At 29.0% G+C, this 9,266-nt stretch overlaps 1 long non-coding RNA gene across 1 annotated transcript; it reads right to left on the bottom strand.

Moving 5' to 3' along the window:
- Positions 1 to 5,237: 5,237 nt before the first annotated feature.
- LOC133029181 (uncharacterized) lies at positions 5,238 to 6,639 on the bottom strand. Its single transcript, XR_009683359.1, has 3 exons — positions 6,580 to 6,639; positions 6,410 to 6,484; positions 5,238 to 5,529 (listed from the first exon to the last, which is right to left on the bottom strand). It is a non-coding gene; the product is annotated as an uncharacterized LOC133029181 (long non-coding RNA).
- Between the last annotated feature and the right edge of the window lie 2,627 nt (positions 6,640 to 9,266).

The raw sequence follows: 9,266 nt of genomic DNA, 5'->3' as shown, positions 1-9,266 counted from the left end.
CACTAAATAAGGCAGTTAATTGATTACACAGTAATTAAGGAAACTGCTTATTTGGAAAGTTGTGCTCTCCCTTTTCCCTATATAAAGCAACCTTGTTCTCTTCTCTTGTATGATGCATAAGACCACGAAATTCAAGAGAGAAAAAGAGAGAAAATTTCAAAATCCTTGTGAGATGAGTAGTGCCCACACACATCAAGTGGTACCTCAATCATAGTATGTAAGACTATGGAATTTCTGCATCAAAGAAGGAGAAAAGAAGATCCAGGTTCAGATCTTGGTGATGCTCTGCTACAGAAAGGAATCAAGGGCTAGAGATCTGAACGGAAGGAGTCATATTATTCCGCTGCACCCACTGTAAGGTTTTCTAACTTTATATGTGTTTATTTTCATTGTTTTAGAATTCATATTAGGTTGTTAATCCAACATACTTGTTAGTAAATCTAGATCCTGGTAAAATAATTTCCAACAACTGGCACCAGAGCCATGGTAATGATTTACTTTCATGTAATATGAATTAAAACGATGATTGCATGTTTCTGTGTTGATTTGGATGGTTTCATGTTGGTTTATGTGTTTATGTGATGAATGTATGTGTTGTACGAACTTTTTCCATGAAAAATATTTTTTCAATTTTTGAAAATATTTTATTTGGATTCCTTGTGAAAAATTAAGCAATTTTGTTTTTTACGGAACTCGATTCCGATAAAAATTGAAAAAGGTATGAATTTTAGAAAATCGGGTTTCTTGGTTGTCAAAGCTAGGTGCACGAATGCACCAGATGCTTCGATCCGAGCGCGCGTGAACCTGGGCGTGCACCCTGCAGACGCCGAGGTCTGCCGCACATGGGACCCTGCTCCCGCCGAGGTTTCTCGCCCAATGCTCCTCCTTCCGCGCGCGTATGGGCTGCTAGCAGCCCCTCCTAGGCTGCAGTTGCAGCCTACTGGGCAGCTAATGGCAGTTTCCCAAAAATTGCGATTTTTTGAGTTTTTTCCCAAAAATCCAATTTTTCCAAGGGATTGTTTCCCAAAATTCATTTTTCCAATTTTAAATATTTCTAAATTGAAATGTTTCCAATTTTAAATATTTTCAATTTGGAATTCTTTCCAATTTTAAATATTTCTATTTTGGATTGTTTCCAATTTTTAAATATTTCCTATTATGGTCAGTTTTAAAAATTTGTTAACTTCTTTAATATTAGTTGTTATTTAATTATAAGATTGGATATTTTGATATTTAAGATATTTTAAATTAAAAGATAGCTTTGTCTTTTTATTTAAAATATTATATTAAAATTATCTTATATGACAAATTAAATAATTAATAAATTTGAAATTAACATAGATATTTTTATAGATATACTTACCATAATGTTTTTCAAATTCAAAAATTTGTTATTTTGTTAAATATTTAATTATTTATAAATTATAAGTATAAAAATGATATTTTTTCTATATATATCATTTTTTTCCTTATTAGAAATTTATAAATCATATCTTAAATATTTAAATAACATAGATATTTTTGTAGAGATTTGAATATTGCTTAATTTGAGATATTTTGACATATAATTATGGTAATTATTATTTATTATTTTATTCCTAAAATAAAATTATCTAACCAAATCTATTTTAAAATTAGTTTATTTTATTAAATTATAAGATCTGAAAGTGATATTGAAGATTCTTTCCTTTCAAATCATTGATCTTATTAGATATTTAATTTTATTTGATTCAAATAAACCTAGATATTTTAAAATTAGTTTCCTTTATTTGGTTAGTTTAAGAATAATAATTTAATTATATTAATATCTTGTTTTCACATCTGTTACATGGACAATATTTGTTAATTTATATTGTTTATTCAAAAAATTTTAACAAACCTATTATTTATCTGATCTAAATTGCTATGATTAACTTGTTGACAGATCCTATGATCTGATTTTAATCATAGTCCAATTGACGATAGATCTTATAAATAATTTGTAACAGGTAAATTTTGTACTTCTTTCATCTGTGTAAACCTAGTAACATGATAGGGTCCATCCAAATCATTTGACCTGTGTGAGCCTATATGTTTGCAATTGGGCTTAGATGCATATAGGGAGCCCATTTAAGTTTTTACTAAGTAAATGGACTAGGTTGCTAAAATAAATTTTGACATAAGGAAATTTATTTAGGCCCAATTAGATTTGGGCTTATTCTATGAATAACAATTGTTTATTTTAAGGTTAAATTCCTCTCTTTTGGGCCTTGTGTGAGAGTTGGGGGCCATAGAAGTGGGTACGACATACTGAACCCAGCTCCCCCTCACATGAACTACCCCAATTGTGAAGGTCCATTTGCCTTATTTAAATAATTGTATTAGGTTAATTATATTAGTCTAACCTAATTAAAATTGAATTAGCAACATAATTAACTTTTAAAATATATGAAATTTATTTTTCATTGTAATATTTTAAAGTTAATTTTAGAAAAACACTTAGTCAATGATATATTCTAGATAGCTATTTCTAGTACTAGTTATTATTTCTAATATTAAATAGGAAAATATCATAGATTGTGAAATTAATTGTTTCCTAATTAATTTTGGTACAATCTAAATTTAGAATATTTTCCTAGTATTAAACTAGAATTAATAATTAAGTTTCCTCTTTACTTAATTATTTGTTTCTTGAATTTAATACATTTAATTAAATTGAAAATTTCAATATCTAAGTTGATTTTCATCATGATACTTTAATATTTTTATTTTCATGTTATTTAATTAAAGTTGAAAATTATCTTAAGTTTGGAATTTTTATTCAGAATAACTTCAGTTTGAATAATTTTCAGAATACATTTTATTTTATTTTTTTAATCATTTCCCAAAATTTCGAAATTACATTTCTTTAATGTAGAAATTTCGAATTTTATTTGAAAAATAGTTTAAAGTTGAAAATTATTTATTTAATTTTGGACCAACTTAAATCATTGATTTTTTCATTTAATGATTAATTAAAATAAATGAACTAAAATATATTATAATTAGAAATTGGATTAATTAGTCTATGAAAGTCTAGATAGATATTATCTGTTTTGCTTGAAGTATTTTTCTAGTGTATTTAATTAAATAGAAAATTAATATTTAAGTTGATTTTTAATCATGATACTTAAATATTTGAAATTTTTCTTAGATATTTAATTAAATGGGAAAATTATATTTTTTTGTTGAAAATTAATTTTTATTAATTTTGGGCCAACATAACATTAGAGTAATTTTCCAGGATTTATTTTTATTTTATTTTAAAGCATTTTCGAAATGCAATATATATTTATAGAAAATTAAATTTGAGTTGTAAATTAATTCAAATTAATTTTGAAACAACTTAAATTGAATAATTTTCTAAATATTTATGGAAATTATTACTAAGATGGAAATAATTCACGTTATTTATCTATCTAAGTATAATTTATAAATATTAAAATTAAAATTTATATTTGGAATTTTTCATTCTAAATTGGAAATTTTAATTAAATAAATATATATTTAAAATAAATGGATTAAAATAAATATTAGAAGAAAATACAACCCTTCATTAAATAATGAGCTTTATTATTATAAGAATATTCGATCTCCATTGTTGGTTTTACATAGCTATTGTTTTAGTGAGTAATCCTCCCTAATGGAGGAACGTTCATTAGCAAGTTAGCACCGTTTAATCTCGAAAGATAAGTAATCTTGTAAGTTTTTTATATAGTTTATGACCACCCTAATGGTGGCGACTATATAAGACTTGCAAGAATATGAAACAATGGTGGAAGCTCATAAGATAGAATGGCCTTGACTCTCGCCTAAACGGGACAACGCGGATTCACATCTTGATCGAATAAAAGGTTGCTAGAATGTTTGACATTTTAGATGAGCTGACAACTTTATTCAATGAATGATAGCTTTGACTCTCGCCTAAACGGGACACTGATATCTGTTTGTTGAAAACCTTGGAAATTATTTAGGATTGTATGTTTTAGTATTTTCACTTGTCATTCCTACTTGCTATGTGCTTCATAATTTCTGAATTGTGTATGAATTTGTATTGAACCATGTTATTTTCTGTTATTAAATTGTAGTTTAATTTCGAATCTTCATTGTTGATCTAACTTGATTTGTTTTTCTAATGAGATGAATCCCTAATGGATTTTCACCATTAGACTAACATAATAGTGTTAGATCTCGAAAGATAAATATTGTAAATGCAACATCTAGCTGTTCATCAATTGATGACACCTCAGACTAGTGTTTTACAATATGAAACAAGAAGATTGTATAAATAAGATTACTTTGACTCTCGCTAATCGGAGCATCGTTGGATTCTTATTTAAAACGAAATTATCCTAATTCCTCTTAGCTTATTCATTTCGAATTAGCTTAATGACATATCATTGGATGAATGGTCTATAAATCATATAAAGTCTTATTTTCTCTTAAGAAATTATATGACGCATATGATTATATTCCCAGAATTCTATCCCAAAATGATATAAATCCTCAATCTTAGATATCTCCTACTTGTATAGGCAAATCATAAAGTTAGATTAGTAGTGGTGGTCTAAGAAAGAGTTACTAATTATACAGTTACACTTTCACAGGTGTTTCATAACCATTTTCTTTCAATGGATTCAAACTGTATGAGTTTAGTATTCTGTGACCAGAATCCACTTGCACTATTCTAAGAACTCTTTGATGTAACTAAAGTAAGTCATCAAAAGATACAACCACATTTTATAAATCTATGGCATTTGTATCTTGTTCATAGTGGTTTTGACAAGATCATTCTCTGCAAAGAGTTAATATGCCTATATCAACTGAAAGTAATTTCATCTCATTCGCAGATGGATGTATATTCAGGGGTGGATATGAGTTTTCGTTGTATTCTTAAAACGATCACTCTAGATTTTACCTTATGCAAAAGAAATTTGAAATGTTTGAAAAATTTCATGAATTTCTAGCAATGGTGAAGGTAAGTGGTTAAAGATCTTGCGAACTGATAGGGGTGGAGAAAAAGGTAGTAGATATGCAGTTCAAAGATCATTAATTTGACTTTTGAATTATATCCAAACTTACCTCCCCAGAAATTCGAGTTGCATATTGATGATTAGTTACTAGTCGTTGCCTAAATCCTTCTATGGTAATAAAATTTCAGAATGATGCAATGGTTGTATACTTAATGTAAACCATTACTAGATTCATGGATGACCTGTAACGCCCGTACTTTTCATAAATTACTAATTTAGTTACAAGCGTTAAAATGCGGAAAATCTATAATGTCGCTTTTATTTATAAATATAAAATATTTCATATTTGAGCTCAGTTTGGACTTAAAAGACATAATAATTAATAAATAAAAATAAGTGCGACATTAATTTAATAACACTAAATAAAATAATTGGAGCGTGCCCTAGACCACCCTCAGTTATATGGTCCTCAGCGAGTACACACACAAGCCTCCAAGGTCTCACTTGCCACCGGCTCTCTAAGTTTTAGAACCTTAATCTGCACATGGTAAGTTGATAAGGGTGAGCTACTAAACTCAGTAAGGAAATGTTTGTCACGTAGTCAAATAAAATAAAAGAAAAACATATAACTAAAACTTAGATGCACATATTTAGACAAATAGCAATACATATAAGCTTAATCTTATCACTATTAACTAATCACTAGTTTCTAAGCTAAGTCACATAATAATTGTTATGCCGGAGTTCGACTTTGGCAAATAAACTCGCACTATTAGACTAAATGGCGGAGGGCTGGGTTCAGTAAAATCGTACCCACTACTAGATGGCCCCCTATCTGCCATATAGACCCAACAGTCAAGTATTTAACCATTATCTTCTCAGTCAAACCATGTCACATAATCTATAATAAATCTAATTTAAATAATGTTTAACTACTATACATTATTTAAATAGCATATCATAAATTCTATCATAATTAAGTCATAATCATATCATAACCATATCATAACTACATACTAATCATATCATTACTATATCATAATCATATCATAATCATATCATTGTTTAAATAATGCGAATCCATTGTACCGTCCATTATCCAAACAACATAACTAGGTTAAATAATGTGAATCTTATAAACACACTATTTACATACATACTTAAATAACATGAATCTTATAAACATATTATTTAAATATATACCTTTAGCAATGGCCATGCTCTAATACTGTAAACATACATAAATAACATGAATCTTATAAACATATTATTTAAATATATATTATACAGTACATTAAATAACAAACAATAAAGAGTCAGGCAGAAGACCTTAGTTAACTTCTCTTTTACTATTCCCGCTCTTCCTATGAATGTTATTACATACAGAAAACTTATGTTTTTCTACTTAATTTCCTTACCTCGAATGTGGAGATCCTAGCTTGATTGCGAAAATTATATGTAGAACCAAAGCCTTGTATACATACCACGTAAACCTTAGTTTCCAAATATTAAGATTAGAAACACAAAAATGGCAATAAAACTTAACCCAGTTATACTATAAATAAATTCTCAAAATAACATATCATACCTTAATTTTTGGAAATGAAAACACCAACTAATTGCGACCCTAAGTTTAGAACTCTATAACTTGATGAACAATTGGTAGCAATGGTGAGGTTCATGTGTTTTGGCTAAATAACAAAAATTATGGTGCTGTGGCTATATGATAATTATAAGAAGATGATGGTGATTTTGAAATTAAAAGTGGTGTATGGTATTGTATGGTTGTGTAAGGTGGTATGAATGGAAGTTTGAAGCATTGGCTGTGAATGAAATAAAAAGAAAACTATGAGAGTTTAATGGTGATATTGGTGCTTGGCTCTTGATGAAAACAAAGAGATAAATTGGAATGGGAGAAGATGGCTACGAGAGAGAAAGAGGGAGTAATTGGTGAGTGTGAGTCAATAAAAAAAATGAACTTACACTCTCTATTTATAGACTTTAGAGTTAACCAATGCCATAACTCTACTAACTCTAATTAATATTTAAAAATATTTAAATAAATGATCAAGCTCTTATCTTTACCACACTACTCGGTCACACATCCACTACAGAGACTCTCCCTTGAGTCGTACAATCAATAACAAGTATATTTCTTTGTTGATTCTATGAGATATATTCTCCAAAGCTGCCACATAAACTTCTTATCACTCCTTCTTAACTAAGTTTTAAATTTTGAATATCCCTCTAGTGCTATCCCAGGTACAAACAACTTCCGCTATTCTCTCTACAACAATACTCTCCACTAATTCCTCTTTTCAAGTCCAAGAATAAAGTTTATAATCCCTAGTAAAATTTACACTTAGTAAGTATATCTACATGCCACACGTGCATGTTCAATCAAATGCATAATATACATGTATATATTTATTTATCACTTAATAAATATTAATCACTACAAATTCTCCAACAAATTCTAGCTATAACTAGTTTCATCAAACTTCTATATCTACTAAGTCCATTTCTTAGTACTAGACGTTCCCAAAATTCAAATTTCAAAATTTGAATTGCGTTCATAACATATATACCTATGAAACTTACTTTAAGTGATATATTGCTTTAGGTATAGACTAGCATGCACACTTTATGTAATTAAATATTATTCCTCATGAAATATCATTGGAAATATTGAGACCAACCCAATCCCATATATATGTCATTGAACGACCTTAGTACTACTACTATGACTACTCTCTTACAATTTAGAGTGATATGCTACTATCTTTAATATTTACTTAATACTAACTTCTGATAATAACAGTAATGTTACATCCTAATTCTATAAGTCCAACACCTAATGGACTAAGCCAATAATCTATAAAAGTCTAATTTATCAAAATGACAAAATTTTCATAATTTAAGAAAATACTATTTAAGGAACACATAACTTATTCTAAGCAATCAACTATTTCCACATCGAGTTAACTAATGATAATAATAAAATAAATATACATATAACATAGTAGAAAATAATAACAAAATATTTTTGGTTATTACATGACCTAATCGAAGTCTTAAGAAAAGCTAGAACTGCTAACCTTGGTTTGCATGTTTGTTAGCTATTCTAAGTGATTAGGGGTGGAGCATCCCATAGTCATTAGACAAGAAAGTGTTTGTTTAAACAAATACCACTTTTTCTAAGAAAATGACTAAGTCTGAAAATAAAGTAGCAAATAAAGGAGATAATTTTTCTTGATTCCAAAAGTGTTCTATCATCTTATTTTACAAGATGATCCCACTGCCTCTGTTGTCTTAACACAACTGAAGAGGTCTATACCATTTAGTTTTCTTTGACATAGTTCACGGTACCTTGTTGTAGTGGGAGAGTTTCTAGGAACTCACCTTCTTATAACTTGGAAGATACTAGTGATTAAAATCCATTGTGAGTTTAAACAAGTAATGGATTGTCAAGATAAGAAACTAAGAAAAAAGCCAAGAGAACTATAGTTTGATCTATTCACATGGAGTAACCTAAAGTTTTCTGTTACAAGGACATGAAAGGAAATTTTCGTTAATAAGTCTATTCAATGGACTTACCAAAACTTCCTGTTCCTAGTATTATAGGTTTGAGTTTATCTAAACCTATGGCTTGTGGTATACCTGGAAATTACTTACTCTAATGCAAGCATGAGATGCTGATGCATTTTCTTTCCAATGGAAATCTATAGAAGCTTCACAACTTCTTAGATATAGATTTTATTTATCTAAGGAAAAGTCTCAACTATTCCAGAGAAGATAAAAGCCATGAAAGAATTTCTTAAATCAACAGTAAGAGGTCTCAGATATGCTTTAGTATGCCGTAGACCAGACACCTGCTGTTGAGTGGGAGTAATGAGTAGGTATCAGATTAATCCAGGAGAGAAACATTGGAAGACAATCAAGTAAATCTTAAGATTAAGAAGAGGAACTATGTGTTAGTCAATAAGGGTGTTTTTTTTTTAAACTCTTAGACTACACCACATCAGATTTCAAGACTTGCCTTTGTGCTAGAAAGTCTGCTGATTAGATGGTGATTACTTTGGGGGTGGAGTAGTGATTTTGGAGAAGTGTAAAAACCTATCTGAAATCTCTTGGTCTACCAGAGAGAGACTGAATGTTAAAAGTTGCAGGAAAGATACTTTTTCAGTCTAAGGAAAGTTCTATACATTTGTGGCAGTGTTCCAACTTGCCTTAACTACTAGGGTTACTTCCTGAATAACCAAAGAGTAGTTGCCC

The sequence above is a fragment of the Cannabis sativa genome, chromosome 7, assembly GCF_029168945.1.
Source record: "Cannabis sativa cultivar Pink pepper isolate KNU-18-1 chromosome 7, ASM2916894v1, whole genome shotgun sequence".
Taxonomy (NCBI): Eukaryota; Viridiplantae; Streptophyta; class Magnoliopsida; order Rosales; family Cannabaceae; genus Cannabis; species Cannabis sativa.
This window is presented reverse-complemented; position numbering and strand designations above follow the sequence as displayed.